This window comes from Carlito syrichta, unplaced genomic scaffold (genome assembly GCF_000164805.1).
Source record: "Carlito syrichta isolate Samal-C Ts95f unplaced genomic scaffold, Tarsius_syrichta-2.0.1 Scaffold307683, whole genome shotgun sequence".
In the NCBI taxonomy this organism is placed as follows: Eukaryota; Metazoa; Chordata; class Mammalia; order Primates; family Tarsiidae; genus Carlito; species Carlito syrichta.
The window spans coordinates 54329-74419 of NW_007251779.1; the positions used below are offsets into that span (position 1 = coordinate 54329).

Here is a 20091-nt window from a genome sequence, read left to right on the forward strand (position 1 = left end):
AGGTGGGGGAGGGAGTGAGAAGGGGCAGAAGATCATAGACCAAAAGACTAGTTAGGAGAATATCCCAGTAGGGGGAAACTGAGGCTCTGGACAAAGGCTGAGGTAGCAGGCAGAAGCAAGTGTCAGAGAACACCAGCACGAGAAGTACAGGGCCATAGAATGGAGAAAAATGCTACTCTTATTGAACAAAATATATAGACAGGAAAACACGTTTACAGTAGTTCCCCTCATCCCTCCAGTGGGGGATACATTTGTTCCAAGACCCCCAGTGGATACCTGAAGCCATAGATAGTACCACACCCCATAGATACTACACATGAATTCCTTTTTCCTTCTTCACAATTTTATGGATACAAGATTCATTCCTAATGTAGATTTTAGCAACCTTAGCATACAATTTTTTCCTTCTTATTAAGTTGAGAACTTTCACCTTTTCACTTAAAAAAAGCACTTTAGAGCTTCTCTTTGGCATCTCTGAATTGCCAGCATCACTACTCTTGCACTTTGGGGCCATTATTAAGCAAAATAGGGATGACTTGAACACAAGCCTCTGATACCAAGACAGCTACTGAGAGACTAACGTGCAGGCAGCATCTACAGCGTGGGTCCACTGGACAAATGATGTGCATCCTGGGCAGGATAGAGTGAGATGGTAAGAGATTTCATCACACTACTCAGAACAGCACACAATTTAAAACTTAGGCACAGTTTATTTCTGTAACTCTCCATGTAATGTTTTTGGACCCTTGTTGACCACAAGTAACTGAAACCCCCAGAAAGCAAAACCACAGATATAGGAGGACTACAGAATTAGGTAATAAGATGCAACATTCAAGACAGTTTTATTCAGTACCAAAAATGCAATATTCAAAACTCGGAGGCATAGGCACTTGATAGGTTCCAAGAAATTATTTTCACTTGCTTAGGATCATGCAAAGGTCTAATTCCTTTTCAAAGAAAATCAAATTGCACTAAACTCTTCACTTTTAATGAGAGAACATTCAGTGACCTTCACAAATTCCCAAGTTAGTAGCATATACTTCTAGTCATAATATGTGGGGTTTTTTCCATGAATAAAGCTACTCACTAAAACAGAATCAAGAAGAAGCTTCTTTTCACACAAGAATCTCTCATAGAAGACCTCAGTCACAACCAAATCTGCCATGCTATTCTTCATTCCATGCAAGCTTCTATTTTCTAAGAAACTACTGCATTTTTTATTTTTAGATCTCTTCAGTTTTGGTACAAGTATAACCAGTTGGTCATCTTTTCTATACCATTTTTAAGGAAAAAAATCACTTCCAGAGAGCTTTCACTTAAGTGATAAGTAGAGAAACAGCAAAGCCCCAGTGAGATGACACTACTTGGTTCTCACTATCCCCAGAAACTTCAAAGATTTAAGTTCCTGTCTCAGCACAATTACAAAAGTGTTGTGCACTTGCAGGTTGGCTTGGCACTGGCTACCCTGTCAAGTTCACTCAGTGAGCACCCGAGGCCTGCAGGAACAGCCCGTGCACAAGGTTTCCAGCCATATTCTTCCTTTCAACCTGTCCAGTGTCACAAAGAACATCAAACACTAGGTGTCACTCTGTAACAGCCACCACGCTACACACCCAAATGGAAAACGAGAAAATTCATGATAGTGTTTGAACAACTCGCACCTAAATGTATATAAAAAAGAAACCAACTCATCCAAATGCCATTAAACACTAATTTGAATTAAACAGAGAAAAAGAGCTCTTTACAGGTCTTCTGCTGTTTTAACAATAAATCCAGCATGCTCAAGTTTTACTGTGAGTTCTGTGCATCTTTAGCCCTGATGCAGTTTCTACCATCTGCCCTGAATAGACTCTGAGAGGCATCTTTGCTGGCACTGCCTTCTGCAGGGTCCCTCCAGATAGTGTCAGGTACCCACAAGTCAAGGGCACACAATAAACAAGGCCAACAGGCCAGGAGGCTCAGGGCACCTGGGCTGTAACAGATAATCACAAGAATGCAATTTCAGACTTCCTCAGACATCTTATCTCCAGTGTCCCTTCTCCCAAGGTGAACAGAGTAATTCAGTATCTCCAGCTGGGTTGATCCCAAGTTTCTCACCTGTAAGTCTTGATGCAAAAGGGAAACTGCAGTCTGGAAATTAAATTGGAAGTTAAACTGTTCACTGAAAATGGTTCCTTTCAACTCAAACCTCGTTAACTAATTCCAAGTACTAAATGCTGTAATGAGATCATCAAATTTTAACTTTAAATCTAGAAACTCAAAGAACTTCCAAAAAGGACCGGATGTTTACATTTTGCTCCTATCTTCCAGTTTGTAGAGATCACAAACATTTCAGAAACAAAAGCAGACACCAGAACAACCACATGCTATAGAAATGAAAGATCTGGGCCCTGTATTTCATTAATTTCCCAGGATCCAGGACAGAGCAAAGCACTGAGGACAATGACAGAGCTGATTCAACGCCACCAGCAACACATGAGACAGTAGAACAGGGCACAGTGGCCACCTTTGTTCTACTGGGAGCCCTGCAGAGCGAGACTCAAGGAATCTCGGAGCAGGTCACACTGCATCCTAACCCTAAAGCTATCATCTGGTTGTTCTCAGTCAAGGGTTTGACATGAATAAAAACCACAAGTGTGACTAGCATTATAAAGGAAGCCAGAACAACTCCATATCTTTATTATCATTTAAAATATTTATATCACATTAAAATATGCCCCCATGTCACAAATGAGACCCAATATCTTGGTCATGGTAACGAGTGGAACTCGGTGTGGTATTGTGGATGGGAGGTGGGTGTCTGTGTCAGTTCTTTTTAACATATTCTCCCAGAAACTTACATTGGCTTTTTCTCCATTGCAATTAGTCACTTAAAATTATGACAGTGACCAGGAGCTACATTCAAAATAGGGATCATTCCTTTAAAAGAAAAAAAGTCCCCTGAAGCATCCAAATATTTGAGATCCTCAGTAAGAACTTAAATTCCAAGGATTTGAGAAGAATCTGCATCTTTGTTCATTTTATTTGTTCTCCTCCCTCCTCCACTCAAGAACAGTAAAGTGGTCCTTATGGGAAAATGAAGTAAGTGGTACTGCGGGGGAAGTTTGCATTAGGTAGCCATCACTCGGCCTGGGGGAGGGCAAGCACGGACAGCCATCTGCATGTGGACAGCATGCAATAAGTAGAAACAGACACAGCAGAGGAAGGCAGGGGCATGAGGTAAATTCATGGTAAAAGCAGGACTCTGCTGCCTTGAATATAGCATTTGCTTATAAGAAAAGGCACATGTGGTAGCTCATGCCTGTAATCCCTGCAATTTGAGAGGCAGAGGCGAGAGGATTGCCTGAGCTCAGAGGTTCAAGACTTGCCTGGGAAACTTGGTGAGATCTTGTCTCTACAATAAATCAAAATATTAGTTGGGTGTGGTGACGCATGCCTGTGATTCCAGTTACTTGAAAGGCTGAGGTGAAAAGATCACCTGAACCCAGCAAATGGAGGCTGTAGTGGCTGTGAGTATGCCACTGCACTCCAACCTGGATGACAGAGACTCCAACTCAAAAAGAAAATAGAAAAGGCATGAGCCACTGTACATAGAATAGAGGCTGTCACTGAATCCCACAGGACAACCTGCCTGAGCGTGTGGACTCACCTAGGAGTCAGCCCAGGCATCGTCACTGGGCCTCCACAGGAGCTCCTGTTTTGTTTTGTTTTGTTTGTTTTATTGTAAAGATATGGGATACAAGTCAAGATTAGGTACATAAGTAGTCTACATGCAGGTGAAGTTTGGGCCCTCAACTGATCCTCCCTTCCCCTGGTTTAGGGTCAGGTACCCTTAGTGATGTAACATCCTCATTCCCCCTCTACCCCCCGCAGTGTCCCACTACTGCAGATTCCTCTCTTGTAGTACTGTGATAAATGTTCAGGATCCACTTGGGAGTGAAAATATGTGATATTTAGTTCTTTGTTTCTGTGATAGATCACTGAGTATGATGGACTCTAAATCCATTCAAGTTGTTTGCAAAGTCCACTAATTTGTCTTCATTTTCAAGGAGTTACAAATGATACACAGTTCCTACAAAAGAAGAAGAGGAGTGGGTGGAGGGAGAGGGAGAGGAGAAGGAGGGGAAGAAAGGGAAACAAATCTCAGGACTGTCTGTAATCCCATTTGATTCCTAACTCCAGTATTTTCAGGAAATTTAGTATTAATATCTGAAGTAGAATGACACTATTAAATGTGAAAGGTTAAATAAATAAGTGCATTTGTATAGCAAATGAAATCAACATTCAAATAAGTGCATATACAAAGTAACTTTTTAGAGCGTGAAAACCAGTCATTGGTTTCACCTTATTTGCAAAAATCCAGGCATGTGCTGGATCTAGTGCATTACTACTTTTGGGAAAGCCATAATGTCCTTTTCCCCTTCTTTGAGGAAGATAATTAGAGTCTAAGCCCAGTATCTCTATAAGCTCACTTGAAGCAATGAAGACCACGAGACACAGTGTTGAATTCCCTTAAAGTAAGACCTAGATTCCACCACAGCCCTAGATCTGCCACCAGCCCAATTATGACTCCCAAATACAACTACTCCCTACAGGACTATGCACATGTGAGTGCTAGTGTCCAACCCAGCACGAGCACCACAATGCAAGGAGGGAAGGGACACAGAGCATGTGAGTCCTGTAGCAAGCCTCAAACAATCAAACTGGTGTCTCCAATAGCAGAGGAAAAACAAAAGCTAGAGCCACAGAAATCTTTCCCTTCCTCTGCAGGTCCCATGAGAAGCGCAGATGTCACTGTACTCACTGTGCAACTCACCTGCAGTCCACCTCTTAAATCAATGCTTTTCAAACAGAATCTCAGCCCACCAAGGAAGGGGTGAAGAAGGGGCATGGTGAGTCACCCAGGAATGACAATGAAGTTCGTTTCATCTTGGAGGGAGATGGGTGGAAAAATGGGGAAGGTATGGTGGTGAGAGGAAGTCCTAAGGAATTTGGCCATTGTTTAATGTCAGTTTCATCTTTAAGCATGAAAACAGTAGAATGGAACTATGCATGGCTTGTCAATGGTGTGTCTGCAGAAGGTCACTTTGGAACCATGCTTCCTCAACCTACAGAGGTAAGTGCTCATTCCCTTTGGCCAAGGGCACTTTGGTAATAAGAAGTCCAGAGAAACCATTTTGGTCAAACCTACAACCTTAAGTTAAAGTCCCCTGCTTCACAAGGACACAGATGCATAGGATAATGAGGATGTAACAAAGAGGAATGGTATTCCAAACAACATAAAAAGGCTCTACTCAAAGATACTAAAACTTCTCAGTCTAACACAGTAGCCACTGACCACATTGGCAATTTAATTTTAAATTTAAGTCAAATAAAAACACAAAATTAAAAATTAAGTCCCTCAATCACACTAGCTTCATCTAAGACATGGGATTCTCCATGTGGCTGGCAGTCACCTGATGAGACCCCGCAGATGAAGATCCATCCTTATGTGAAGCTCAGCTCAACTGCACTCTCTAGGCATGGAGTGACTGAGCTGTTTGGATCTTCAAGGGCTAATCAGAGTCAAACCAACTGCATATTTAAAACTAAGTGAGCACATAAACCTACATTACATGCTAACAAAGACTCCCCCCATGAACTTCTTATTTGAAGACTTCAAACAAAGCTGCATTTGTAGCACTGTAGACCCCCTGGGACCTGTAGGTCTGGGAGAGACCCCAGGGTTCATCCTGACCCATCCCTCACTTTAAGGACATGGAGCCAAGGTAAAGAAAGTTAAGTACCTCAGTCAAGGCCACGCAGCTTCTTAGTGTCAAGGCCTGATCTAAACCTAGTCAGTTCTTCTGATACCTATCAGATACCAGAGTTCTCCTCTTTTACCTGGAAAGTTTTAGGTGAGAAAAGAAAATGTTTTTAACATAAAAATACCAAATCAAGTAATTTAAATCCAAAATGCTCCAAATTCCAAAACTTTTTGAGTACTGACATGAGTTCACAAGTAGAAAATTCCACACCTGACCTCATGCAATGAGTTGAAGTCAAAATAGAGTCAAAATTTGTTTCATGAACAAAATTACTTCAAATACTGTATAAAGTTATCTTCAGGCTATGTGTATAAGGTGAATATGAAACACAAATGAATTTCATGTTTGGACTCGGGATCCCTCCTCAAGAAACTTCATCATGTAAATGCAAATATTCCAAAACCTGAAAAAACCCAGAATCCAAAACACTTCTGGTTCCAAGCTTCTTAAACAAGGGATACTCAACCTGTAACTCTGTGGGAGATATTTAGAGAACTTAAGAGACTTTAATCCAACAATAAATATTAACAAGTACAAACCACTGAGAGACACAGAGAATTATAACAGTTGTTGGCTTCGGGAAGCATAGTCTCCTTAAGAGGCTAAAACACAGCCACATCAGGGATGACAGGAACACCCAGTCATAATCCAATGACAACACAAGGCGGTGCTGCCATACAAGATCACAGGAGGAAGGAGCATGTGCAGCTGGAGTTGCCAGGGGAAGCTAGAGGGTTTGAACAGAACCTGAGAACAGGCCAGATAGGGAGGACAGCACTGCTCCACCAAGAAGCAAAAGCAAAACTGTGCACAAAGAGGTAGGGGGAAAATCAGGAGGAGCCTGGCAGGGCATTGGCACAGAGTAACAACATGCAAGTAAGTGCTACTGAGGACCAGGGATGGCTGTGAGTGTTACATCAGTATGGGTCACACTTTGCAGGCTGCTAAAAGCCCATTCAGGCCTCTAAGAAGGATAATGACATGATAAAAACAGGGCTTAAGAAAGGGGTAATTTAAGCAAGATTTAGAAAAAGGAATCTAGAAATCCGCTTATCTATGATTTCTAATTCTGTGATATTTGAAAACCAGCTGAAGAAGTGACATTCTAATGCCAGAACCTGTTAAGTTTTGCAATTAATCCTTTTCTGTCAAGGCGTTTTAACTGGGGCATGGGAGGGTAAGGAAATACCTTGCTATCAAATTCTAGAAACTTTCTTAACCATATATATAACTCCAAGTTATTTCATTTACCTCCTAAAAGGGATGGCCAACATGGCAGAGAGTGTGAAACAGTATCTCTGTATTAATGACATTTTCTAATTTTCTGTTTTCTTCGTGCTCTGACATCTGAGGTCCCACTGACCTAGGAAGGACCGCCCCTCCCAGGATTTGCTAATTCCCTAAAACCGGAGCATGCTCTTGATATGCAAATCAACCAATCCCAAATCCATAACCACCTCACTGTATGGGTTCTATCCCTCTGTCTAACCACCGAGGGGCCAGTACTGGACAGCCAGAGGTCACCTCTGCAGCCCAGAGTCGGCTGAAATTATCCAATCCTAAACCTGCTTTGCTTACCTTGTCTTCCCCATTCCTTTCTGCAAAAACCACAATAAAGGCTCCTGCCTTCAGTTTCCCACACTCCCCTCTATCTGACTTGATCTCTGCCTGCTGATTTCACCTTGGTACCTCCCTGTGTGGCCCCATGTGGCACACCCCATTTTCTAGGGAACTGTGAGCATAATTAAAACTTCTTCCTTCGTGTCAATCATTTTCATGTCTCTGTGTTTGCCACACCTGATGACAACAAATCCTGGGTACCATTAAAGTAGCCTCTCAAGAGCTGAATCCAGAAGCTTCTCAAGATCAAGTGAATTATTTATCCTTAAGGTCCATTCACTAGGTACCTTACATTTCTATACCAACCCTCCCTTCCCCTATGCAGGTAGCCACCTTAAGAGTCATCACCAAAACGTCACTTCCAAAAGAGTCATTCAGAATTTTCTGTGACTTAAAAGGTCATTACTGGAGTTCTGACATAAGTTCATTCTTACCAGTGGACTCTTCAGTTTAGCACAAAATGCTAACATATGCTCCATGGGGACTGGAAGCTCTGTCTGTCCTACTCAACACTGTGACTCCAGTATCAAGACGTGTGCTTGACACAGTTTGTACCCAATAGGTATATCTGATGAATGAATGAGTTGTAAAAAATAGGTGCATGCGGATATAGATGGCCTGTGGAATAAAGCTCAAGGAATAAAGCTCCAGACTCCTAAGTGGTTGGCAGCATGGCAGTGAGTTAAGAACATGGTTCTAGAGTTAGACTGGAGGCTAAGTCTCTATCGTTTGCAAATGTGTGACTTTGGACAAGTTGTCTAACTCTCCAAAGCCCCCAGGTTTTCATCTATAAAACTGGGAAGGCAGAACCTACTTCAGAAGGAAGAATTAAATAGACTAACCATGTAAAACATTTATATTCTGGTTAAGATGGCAATGTGAATCCATGTTTGGGGGTCTAACACCATCATCCCCACACCACTACTGGAATGACAGATGAAATATGTTTTAAAAAGAAGAGGAGAGCCTGGGCACGGTGGCTCAACCCTGTAATTCCAGCACTTTGGGAGGCCTAGGAGAGAGGATTGCCTGAGTTCAGGGGTTCAAGACCAACCTGGGCAACTTGGTGAGACTTCATCTCTACAATAAATCAAAAAAATTAGCCAGGTGTGATAGTGCATGCCTACAGTTCCAGATACTTGAAAGGCTGAGGTGGAAGGATTGACTGAACCCAGCAGGTCAAGGCTGCGGTGGCAGTGAACATGCCACTGTACTCCAGTCTGGACAACAGAGAGACTCCAACTCAAAAAAAAAAAAAAAAAAAGAGAAGTAGAGTCATAACCACAATAATAAATGTGAAGACTATCTCCATGAGCTAACAATAGAAACCCTAAGTGAGATACATCTTTGAAGCTATAGGCAGAGGGAGCTGGAAGAACACAAGCGCTCCCACTGAAGAGAAAGGCAGACAGGAAGGTCTGTGCACAGCCTGAGACCACAGCCTGGACAGGGCTGGCAGCCTTGATTGCATGCTGCTGACTTTATCAGGACACTGTCCTGTCTCCAGTAGCTTGTTACATCTAAAGACGACTGTTTCCTTTCTCAAAAGTTCCCTTTTAGTTTGCCTCTGACTTATACAAAGGCAGGTAAGAAACTCCCTTTACACTCTTCTTTCGTGCCTTCATAACTCTCTTACTCCTGAGCCTTTTCCAGCCCATTTCTTATTTATAGGATATCCCTACAAAGTATTGCTTTTGTGAATTAGCATGTCTTAATAGTTCCACCTCTTCTAAAGGGAGCCTTTCCCAATTTTTTACACATTGATAAATATTCACCTCCAAACCCTTATAAACCATCTCTTTATTTTGCATTATCTTAGAAAACAGTAATGGAATTACTTATACCCAGTTGAAATATACAAATTACAAACTACCTTCTAAGAGAATACATAAGCATAAGCAAAGTAATGCAAGTTCATTATTCATTCATATTTACTATGCAAAATGAAAGTTTTATAAAGCCTTGAATAATACATATTCTACTATATAGGTAACTAATCCTCTGTAAATGGTTATGTGTCAGTATTAATATTCTTTCTAGTCTAGAATTTCTGGACATGAAGGTAAGGTACTGAAACTTCTGTGAGAGTTACAGGACTAGAGTCTCTGTGAGAGTTACAGGACTAGAGTCTCTGAAGGACGTTCCTGCTGCTGGACAACCAGCCCTGAGACCCACAAGAGCAAATGTAATTCTCCAAGCACACTGCTGGGCTCTGGAGAACACAGAGAAACTAAAAAGAGACTAAGAAAAGGTCAAGGAAAAAGTAGGAGCAAAGAGGAAGGAAGGAAATAGACAGAAGACAAGTGAGCCAAGACCTGATCTATCTGCAAAATGCAAAAAAAAAGCAGAGTGCCACAGAGTTAATGCCAGTACTAGCACTGGGATCCACAGATGGTTGTTCCCTCCAGTCCCAGGCCCCACCCATGGTAGGTTTAGGGAACTGAACCTGAATTCCATTATCAAGAGCATCTGCCGACTCCTGGCAAACCCAAAGATAAACCCTCTGGGAGAAACCAGGATTAACAAATATTCAATCTGTGGCCAACTAATACTGATCTCAAAATCAAACATCACAAAATATGCAAGAAAAGAAGACACAATGAATGAGAAACAGCCAAAATAATCAACATATTTAGACAACTGAAGTCTTCAGATACTAGGATTCTTTATACAATATAGGAAATATTATACAGCATGCTTAAGAAAATAAAAGATATCTAAAATGAACAAGTATCAAGAGACAATCAAAAGCAACTGGCCACATAAGAAACCAAACCAAAAGAGTTGTTAAGACATGAAAAAAAAAATTCATTGAAATGTATGGAGCACTAGATTGGTTAAGCAGCAGATTACACCCAAAAGAAGAGAGTTAGTGAACTGGAAGAAAGAACTGAAGAGATTTCCCAGAATGCAATGCAAAGAGATTAAGGGATGAGGAAATAAAAGCAAGCTTTAGAGACAGGGAGTATAGAGAAAGAAGTTTAAATAGGAACCCTAGAAAGTATGCCAGAAAGAACAGAAAAGTGTCAACATTTGAAAAAGTAATCGCTAAGAATGTTAAAAAATTATAAAACATGGGTTCAGAGATATAGGAAATATATATATTTACATAAAACAAGATGAGAAATCTTCATTTAGGTATTTTGTGGTTAAACTGCATGACACCAAAGACTAAGAAAAAAAATTGTAAGAGAAAACAGAAAAAAAATAGACATTTAAAGGAACAACAATTGTACCAAAAACAGAGTTTAAAACTACTACAATGGCAACTAGCAGACAGTAAAACTGTGACTCAAATACTATTACTACTACTATTAATAATAATAATATATGTAATACAATAAAAACTGTTTGAAGACAATGAAGAGCAATCCAAGGGAGATAAAACTGAAGAGATTATGACCCTTCAAAGAAGAGATGCTTCTTTGCCAATAAGTTTTAAAACTTTGGTGATAAGAATGAAAAATATATAACTAACCAAACCTGAATCAAGAAGCAAACAGAATCTGAGTAATACTAAAATAATCCTAAAAACTAGTACAGAAATTAAATGAGAGGTCAAAATCTTCACATTGAAAAAAAAAAAGCATCAGCTTCAGGTGATTTTATAGGAAAGACTTAACATTCCAGCAACAGATCATTCCAATCTTATAAAACTATTTTACATTACAGAAAAAGAAGAGATGTTTGACAACAAGACCTTTATAGCAGGACAAGTCAAAAACAACACGAGGAAGGGAAATTTAGGCCAACTTCAGCTGTGAACATAGATTCCAAAATCCAAACAAAATATTAGTTCACCCAAAAATCTAGAGCTGTCATTCACGACATTAATACTCAAGAAGAAATATCATGAGATCATCTCAATCAATACAGAAAAAAAATTTTCACAACTTCAAAACCTATCTATGCTTTTTATATGAATCTTACCAAACTAGGAGTAGAAACAAACTTATTTAACCTGATGGAGAATTTTCCAAAAACTTACAGAACATTATTCTTTTTTTTTGATCCTAACAACCTTAGGAAGTAGGTATTATTTTTACTTTCAAATGAGAAAAACCTGAGAATCAGAAAGGAAATGTCCCCTGCCTGAATGTTGCTGGGGGTAGGGGGGAGGTGGGTGGTGGAGAGTGAAAAGAGAGACAGAGACAGAGAGAGAGAGAATGGACAGAGACAGAGAGAAGAGAGACAGACAGACAGATACAGAAAACATTATTCTTAATGTTGAAACATTAGCAAAACCCTCTTTAGATCAGAGATGGGATGAGCACCTTTATCTTCTAATTACGACGGGGGGCTGAACCATGGCAGGAAGACAGGAAACCGGCTAACTGGCAAGTCTGCCCAGTCACCATTCACAAACAACCTGACTATCCACCAAGAAAACCAGAAAACTCTGTAGACAAAATGTAGGAATTAAGTAATCGTATATATTCACTTAATCCAGCAGTAGGAATGAACAAACTCGAGCAAATTAAAAAACAAATAAATCTTAGAGATAACGTGGAGTGTAAAAAGCAAGCCACAGATGATTATATCTCTATTCAGCCAAAACCAAACAAAACTACACAAAGAATCATGTAAGACTACACATATGTGTGGTTACAGAATTTTTTAAAAGAGAAAGAATGAGGAAATGCAGGGGAGTGCCTGGAAGGAAGCGCACCCGAGTAGCTTAAGCTCCTACAGAGCGAGAGGAGAGGGTGTTAAGAGTGTGAGCCTTACTCCTGTGCTTCTTAACTTACACATATGTTACAGATTCTTTAGTAAATGCATCAGTCATTACATAAATAAAATAACTGAGGTAACGGAATACTTCAAACAAATGATGGCCAGTGGATACATATTTAAGGGACAGACTTCATTAAAGCTCCTGTTACAAACAACTTCTCTACACAGGTTTCATTCACAGGAGGATAACCACAGAAAACACAACAACTACCACAAAATACACAGTGAATCAACATCTGCTACTCTGGGGACGGAGGGCAACCTTTAAAGAAGAAGAAGGGGAACCAGAGCACCAGCCACAAGCCAAGTCATGGACTAAAAGTTTCCCAAGTCTTGTTTTATTCCCTATACTCAGAAAGCCCCTCCCCATACAGGTCCATGGAGAAGGTTCCTCCTGTGGCCTCCCTTTCAGCCAGTTCTGCAGGTGTCCATGTTAGGCCTTTTGTTCACCATCATAAAGGTTAATCTTCTCACACCAACCTAACACAGTCTCTCAAACCAAAACTGATTTGAAGAAAGCTAACAAGTAACTTTCAGAACTTATAATGCAGTTCTAAGCGTAGTTCTCCAGGTATTTGCAATCTGGCCACTTGTCTAATACATTTGGACAAGAAAAACTTTTAGCTTAATAAATCAAAACCACACCCAAACATTGTTTCAATTTTGAAGGGATTATATGATCAGTGGATTGTGTGATCAATGCACAGACACACCAACACATAACAGTAGTCGGGAAAAATATATATTAAAAAGACGATGAGTTTTTGCATGTCAGATTTACAAATATTAAAGGAATAAATCATTTCCAATGTCGGTTAGGGTGTAGGAAATTTCTGTAAGACATACACATAAGATTACACGACTTTTTTGGACAATAATTTAGCAACATCTACTAGTACTTAAAATGCATATACTTTTCCATCTAATAATTTCACATCTAGGTACTCACAAGAAAAATTCTCACGTGTTTGCAAAAAAAGAAAATTATTTGCAGAAGAGGAAGAGAGGACAGAAGGAAGGAAAAATACAGGTCTATTACTAGCCATTTGCATTTGTCTTCAAGTAAAATTAGAGATCTAAAATACTTTACTTTTGACAAGAATTGTAAAAGTTAAATGATTAATCAAAACTTACTTCAAAAAGAAAGAGGATGGAGTCCAGCTCCTCCCTTTGTGACTTATTATTCCCTGGAATATTAAAAAAAATTAGTTATCATGACATCATTTAAACTTTAGGATTTACAGATGATGCTAAAAGGCAGCTTAAAACATTTTAGCCTCAATGTACTCAATTATTCAAACACTAGCAAGAGGCAGTGTGGAGTACACGTTCGGAATGCAGATGGACAGCCGAGCAGGTCACAGGGGTCCACGTCTGGCAGACTGCCCTGCTAGCTGTTTCAACAGAGCTCCCATGCTTTCCAAGTTGTCACCGACCCATGACAGGTAATTTATTCATTTGTCAACTACTTATCAGTCCAAATTATAGCAGAATGCACAGCAAAAACAAAGAAAATGTTTTAGCTTGGTAAAACCAAAAGCTGCAGAGCAGATAATAACTATTTAAAAGGAGCATATCTTTTGGAACAACTGCACACTGTCCTTTGACACTAGCAACAATAATGAGATCCATAGCACCCGTGGCAGCAGCTACTGCTTTCTATCTACTCTATGGACCAGCATCATGCTCAGTAGTTGGCATACGGCATCCAACTTAGGAATTCAACCAACTTTTTCCATAAAGAGCCAGATAGTGCAGGACTCTCTTGAAACTATTCAAATCTGCTGCTACAGTGCAAAAGTGCCACAGACAACATATAAACAAATGGGATGGCTGTGTTCAATAAAACTTTATTTACAAATGGACAGCCAGCTATAAGCTGTGGCAGCCAACTATAAGCTGTGGACACCTGATCTTACTGAATTCCTGCCAAATAGAATTCATTCATTGAAAAAATACCAAAGAATGCCTATATTTCTGGGATTATTTTAGGTCCTAAGTATATGGGTATGAACAAAACAGACAACAATTTCTGCCCTGAGGAAGTTCACAGCCTGGCAGGAGGAGACATTCAATAAATAAATTAGTGAGAAAAACAAGAGGGAAGGCAGATGGGGAGGCCACAAAGGATACCATACAATCCTGACTGGGGAAGTCAGGGAGCACCTGCTGAGAAGGTATCATCTGAGAAAAGATCCTATGAGGATGTGGATATGTGGGGGTAAGAGGGCAAGCCATGTAAACATATGGGGTTAGGGGAGCAAGTCACATGGAAATGTGGGAAAAGGGAGTAAGTCATGAGGAAATGTAGGGTAAGGAAGCAAGCCAAAGGGAAATGTAGGGGTAGGGGAACAAGCCACGTGGAAATATGGGGTAGGGAGGAAGCCATGTGGAAATGTGGGGGCAAGGGAGGAAGTCACGTGGAAATGTGGGGGTAGGGGAACAAGGCACGTAGAATGTGGGCAAGGTGTGCTCCAGGCAGAGGTTGGCCAGTGCAAAGTTCCTGTGGCTGAGCATGCCTAATGTGGTCAGGAAATAGCCAGAAGGCCCTGGAGGCTGAAAAGGATAGGCGGAGAGTAGTAGCAGCTAAGACTAGAGAGCAGATAGGAAAGGAAGGCCGATTAGTTGGAACTGAGGCCACTGCAAAGAGGGAATAAGATGCCATTTTCAGGTTTAAGGCAGCCGAGAATCATGATGACACATTTTTGAAGCACACTCCAGCTCCTCTTTTGAAAAGAGACTTTGGGATAGGAGAGGACACAGGTATGGAGGTGGAAGACCATTTCTGAGGCTACTGCTACAATTCAGGTATCAGGAGCATCAGTGTCACCAAGGTAGGCAATTAGAGGCCTACAATCCTGGATGTATTTTGAAGACAGAGCCAACAACTCCCAAGTGCTGGCTGCACCATCAGCTCCCCCCTCCTCTGTGGGCCCTCCTCGGCCTGCAACAGGGAGATGCATCCCTCAGAAACCTCCTGGTGACCAGTTGTCTTCACCCTATGCATTCTCCAAGGGGATCCTCATGGGTGGCCTACAACAGCTCCTGCCATTACCCACATCTACGTCTGGCTTCCAGCCCCTCTCTCTAGAGCTCTGCTCTCGGGGGTCACTGCCACCTCCCCAGCCTTGTGGTGCCCTACACTTCTGTGTCATCAGTCACTGTTGCTCTTTTAGACCCTCAGTTCTCTTCCCAGGGCTTGCTTAACAAAACTCTTCCTAGCACCCTCTTACAACTCCATGTCTTTCCTCTTCATCAGCCCAATGACAGAAGGAATCACCCCACAGATCTCACCATCACTCCCTTTCTCCTTTAGCAACAGCATAATTTTCCCCTGCCAAGTTCCGCCCCCTGTGTTTTTACTACCCAGCCAACACTTGTATCTGTGTGTCCCCCAGGCACCTCAAACACAGACTGCCCAAGCCATACTCACCGCCCGAACTCCCTAACCAGCTCTCCCAAGGTGCCCATGGCTGGTGGCACCTCACACATCAGATCCAGTATTCTGAAAGCCTCTGACTTCTCCCTTTCTTTATATCTGAGTCTCATGGGTGGCACTTCCACTGAGACACACAGTTCCTCTGCCTTAGTTGCCACCTCCCTGGATCAGGTGCCACCAGCCCTCACAGGGATGACAGCATCAGCCTTTTAACTGGTCTTCCTGCCTCCAGTTCACTTCCCACTTTGCAAGACACTTATCGTAGGAGCCAATGTCTTCAAGACCTCTAACCACCTAAAGAAAAAAGCCCAAACTCCTCAGTCTAGAATTTAAGACTTCAGCAAGCACAGTCTGATCTCCTGCAAATCTCTTTCACATAACTTAAGCTGCAAGAAAAAAAAATGCATTCCCCATATGTACACTAAGAAGCACTCCAGCCTTTATGCAGTTTCCGTCCCCACCTACAGAGCTGCTCTCTTCCACCTGAAATCCTGCATCTCCTTCGATGTCCATCCCCAAGACCAGCCCTCCCCCAAAGCCTTACCATGCACTCAGCAGGAAGTCATCTCTCCTGCTTCCCAAGAACCACAGAACTGTGTCTTCATCTCTCCTACAGAACAACTGACTTCCTAAGATGTGTCACAATAAACTATGCATACGGCTTATTCCTAGATCAGTCTACAAACAGACTACATGAAAACCAAAGACGATGGTGACAGGACTAATATTAACTGGCCAAGCACTATGTGCCAAGCTCTGTCCTGAAATCCTAGGATGTCTGGTAACCTGTTTAATGCTGATAGGAGGAAGCATTAACCTCAGAGAGGTCAATTTGCCCAAGGAGAAACAGCTAGAAGGGTGGGGCCAGGATCCAAACCCAGGCTGGTTCCCAAGCTACAAGGTCCTATTCCCAAATACAAAGTAGAATGTGCAGTGTGACCTTGTTGGCTTAATTTCTGAAGAAAATGTTCTATATGGACATAACCATAAGCATGTATAAACAAAACACATTAATAATATATGTGAGAGGAGATGCAAGAACTCTCTAATAGTTGCTGCCTCTGCAGGGTAGGACTGGGCATCTGGGAAAACAGACACTGCAGTTGTCATTTCAAAACCTGAATGGAATCGGCATTTCTTAATAGTGGCACATATTACTTTTCAGTAAGTTACTCCTTTGGAACACATGCCCTCTAAGGGGTCCTTCTTCCACCTTCCCTTTCCCCACGTGTTGCTCAGTTAACACCTGCACAAGCGAAAGTTCAAGGGAAATAAAGGTGCCTACCAATCCACCATGCCCTTGGCTTTACCAAGAAAACAAGGCAAGAAAATAAGCTAATAAATGTATCGCTTGTGGCTCATACACATATCACTTCTAAACATAACTGAATGGAAAGAAAAAACTTTACAAAAACACTTACCTTTTAATTTCAAACTATTTTCCAGTGTTATAAAATTTTCATAGAAGATGAAATATATCTGAGAATAGTTGGTCTCAAAAAACTGCTTAAGATCACTTGCATCCACATTATCTGAAAGAGGAAAGATTTCATTTATGATAATACACTTATACAATTTTCAGAATTCAGAAATAACCTTCTCAGAAATGAAGGAAAGTAAAACTACTACCATCCTCACTTAAGACAAAAGAAAGCAAAATGGCATTCTCATTTGTTCACTCTTCACCTGAGAGCTCCCAGCTGCACCTGGAAACCATGCACCGCACACCTGTGCAGGAGCCCATGCAGCCTGCAGGGAGGTCTCAGAGATCTGAGCTGGTGGGGGAGGGCAGCACTGACAGGCCTGCTAGAAAGCTGGAGGTCAGGGGGCAGCTCTGGGGAGGGAGTGGAGGAGTGGTGGTTCAGGGAGAAGGCAGCTCTTGACACAGGCCATGAGAGGAACGGTGTGCACCTCTGAACGCGACTCTGCTGCAGAAGGCCCCATGTGGACCCACCTCTGTTCCTGCCCTGCCAACACCACCTCACCAGAGTGAGAAACCGGCTTGAGTGAGCCAGCTGCCCACTGCATCCACCTGACCCTTCCATCTGGGCTCACAGGTGTCCCTTCCTTCCAGCTCCCAGATGACCTATCCTCACTCCTGTTGGGACACTCTAGGGCCTGCCATGTGCTCCGAGAGCTATCTCTGTTATATCAGACACTTTTCCTAAAATGAGGGACTGCAGATAGACAGGCAGGTGGTGCAGAGAACTTAGCCTAGCGACAACTTGTGGTGTGGCCAAGGAGTAACTTAGGCACTTCTTCCAATGGCCCTGACCAGCTGGGGGAAAAGCTCAAACTCTGGGGTCTAAGTAGTTCTCCATGGTCAATACTCTTTGTACATTTTCCTCAGCAAACATGGTTGTTTGTACCATTTACAGAGTCCTGACCAAGGTGTTAGCACTTTGGGAGAACACTCTAATAACATGAGGAAAACTAAAAGCAGCTTCCTACAGCCAGGTGTGGTAGCTCACATCTGTAATCCCAGCTATTCGGGAGGCTGAGATGGCAGGATCACTTGCACCCAGGAGTTCAAGGTTGCAGTGAGCTATGATTGCACCAATAGACTTTAGCCTGGATGACAGAGCAAGACCCTATTTCTAAAAAAAAAAAAAAAGTAAGAAAGAAAGAAAAGAAGAGAAGAGAAAAGAGGAGAGGAGAGAAAAGAAAACAATTTCTTTAAAATTCTGCAACGTAAAATCCAGCACCCCTTCTTGATAAAAACCCTCAAACATCTAGGCATAGGTGGAATATACCTCAAAATAGTAAGAACCATCTACGAGAAACCCTTAGCCAGCACACTGCTAAACAGACAGACGTTGGAATCATTTCCCCTGAAAACCGGAACAGGACAAGGATTCCCCACTCTCATCCCTCCTTTTCAACACAGTTTTGGAAGTCCCAGCCAAAGCAATCACACAAGAAGAGATCAGGGGTATTCAAATAGGAAAAGAGGAAGTCAAGTTATCCCTCTTTGCAGACGACATGATTCTATACCTTGAAAACCCAAGAGAATCTGTCATAAACCTCCTTGCACTGATAAAGGACTTTGGCAAAGTCTCAGGTTATAAAATAAATATGCAAAAGACAGTCACATATCTATACACCAACAATAAACAAACAGAAACCCAAATAAAAAGCACAATCCCATTCAAAATTGCTACACACACACACACAAAAAAAACCTTGGCATCTTCATAACCAGAGATGTGAAAGACCTCTACAACAAAAACTACAAAACACTGCTCAAAGAAATCAAAGATGACACAAACAAATGGAAAAACACTCCATGCTCATGGACTGGAAGAATCAACACTGTTAAGATGTCCATCCTACCCAAGGCAATCTACAGATTTAACACAATACCCATTAAATTACCAGCAGCATCCTTCTCAGACCTGGAAACAATACAGGAATTCATATGGAAACATAAACAACCATGAATAGCCAAAACAATCCTCAGCAAAAAAGAAAAAAAAAAAAGCAGGTGGTATCACACTCCCAGACTTTAACCTTTATTATAAAGCTACAATAATCAAAACAGCCTGGTATTAGTACAAGAACAGGCATATAGACCAATGGAACAGCATAGAGATTCCAGAAGCAAAACCTTAATTTCTCAACCAGCTCATCTTCAACAAAGTCTCCACCACCCACCACTGGGGAAAGGAGAACCTATTCCATAAATGGTACTGGGAAAACTGGCTGACTACATGCAGAAGAGTTCAACAAGATCCCTACCTATCATCATACACAAAAATCAACTCTAAATGGATCAAAGACCTAAACATAAAACCTCAAACTATAAGAATCTTAGAAAACGCAAAAGACACCCTTATGGAAATTGGAACTGGCAACCAATTCCTGATCAAATCCCCAAGTGCCCATGCCACAAAAGATAAGATAGACAAGTGGGGCCTCATTAAATTGACAAGCGTCTGCAAGGCCAAAGAAATCAGCAGGAGAGCAGGGAGACAGCCCATAGACTGGGGACAAAAATATTTGTCAACTCTATGTCTTTGTGCCAAAAAGAAAAAAAACAAACAGCCCCATTTTAAAAAATGGGCAAAAGATATGAATAGACACTGCTCAAAAGAAGACATACAAGCAGCCAACAGATACATGAAAAAATGCTCACCCTCACTAGTCATCAAAGAAATACAAATTAAAACTACACTGAGATACCACCTAACTCTAGTCAAGATGGCCATCCTCAATAACTCAAAAAACAACAGATGCTGGAGAGGATGCAGGGAAAGGACACACTTCTACAATGTTGGTGGTAGTGTAAACTAAAACAACCTCTATGGAAAACAGTTTGACCATTGCCAAAAGATCTAAAAATCAATCTTCCATATGGTCCCACAATCCCCCTACTGGGAATATACCTGGAGGAACTCAAATCGCTCTATGAAAAAGATACCTTCAAGCCGGGCTCCGTGGCTCAGCCTGTAATCCTGCGCCTTTGGGAGGCTGAGGTGAGTGGATTGCCTG

The 20091-nt window shown here is 41.6% G+C and overlaps 1 protein-coding gene across 1 annotated transcript in view; it reads right to left on the minus strand.

Moving 5' to 3' along the window:
- RALGAPA2 (Ral GTPase activating protein catalytic alpha subunit 2) overlaps window positions 1–20091 on the minus strand; it is a gene marked incomplete at its 3' end in the record, with an annotated part of 101876 nt that overhangs the window by 48621 nt on the left and 33164 nt on the right. The window contains exons 2-3 of the mRNA XM_021715793.1: window positions 17022–17132; window positions 13296–13348 (exon numbers count right to left, since the gene is read on the minus strand). The remainder of the gene's footprint in view (window positions 1–13295; window positions 13349–17021; window positions 17133–20091) is intronic.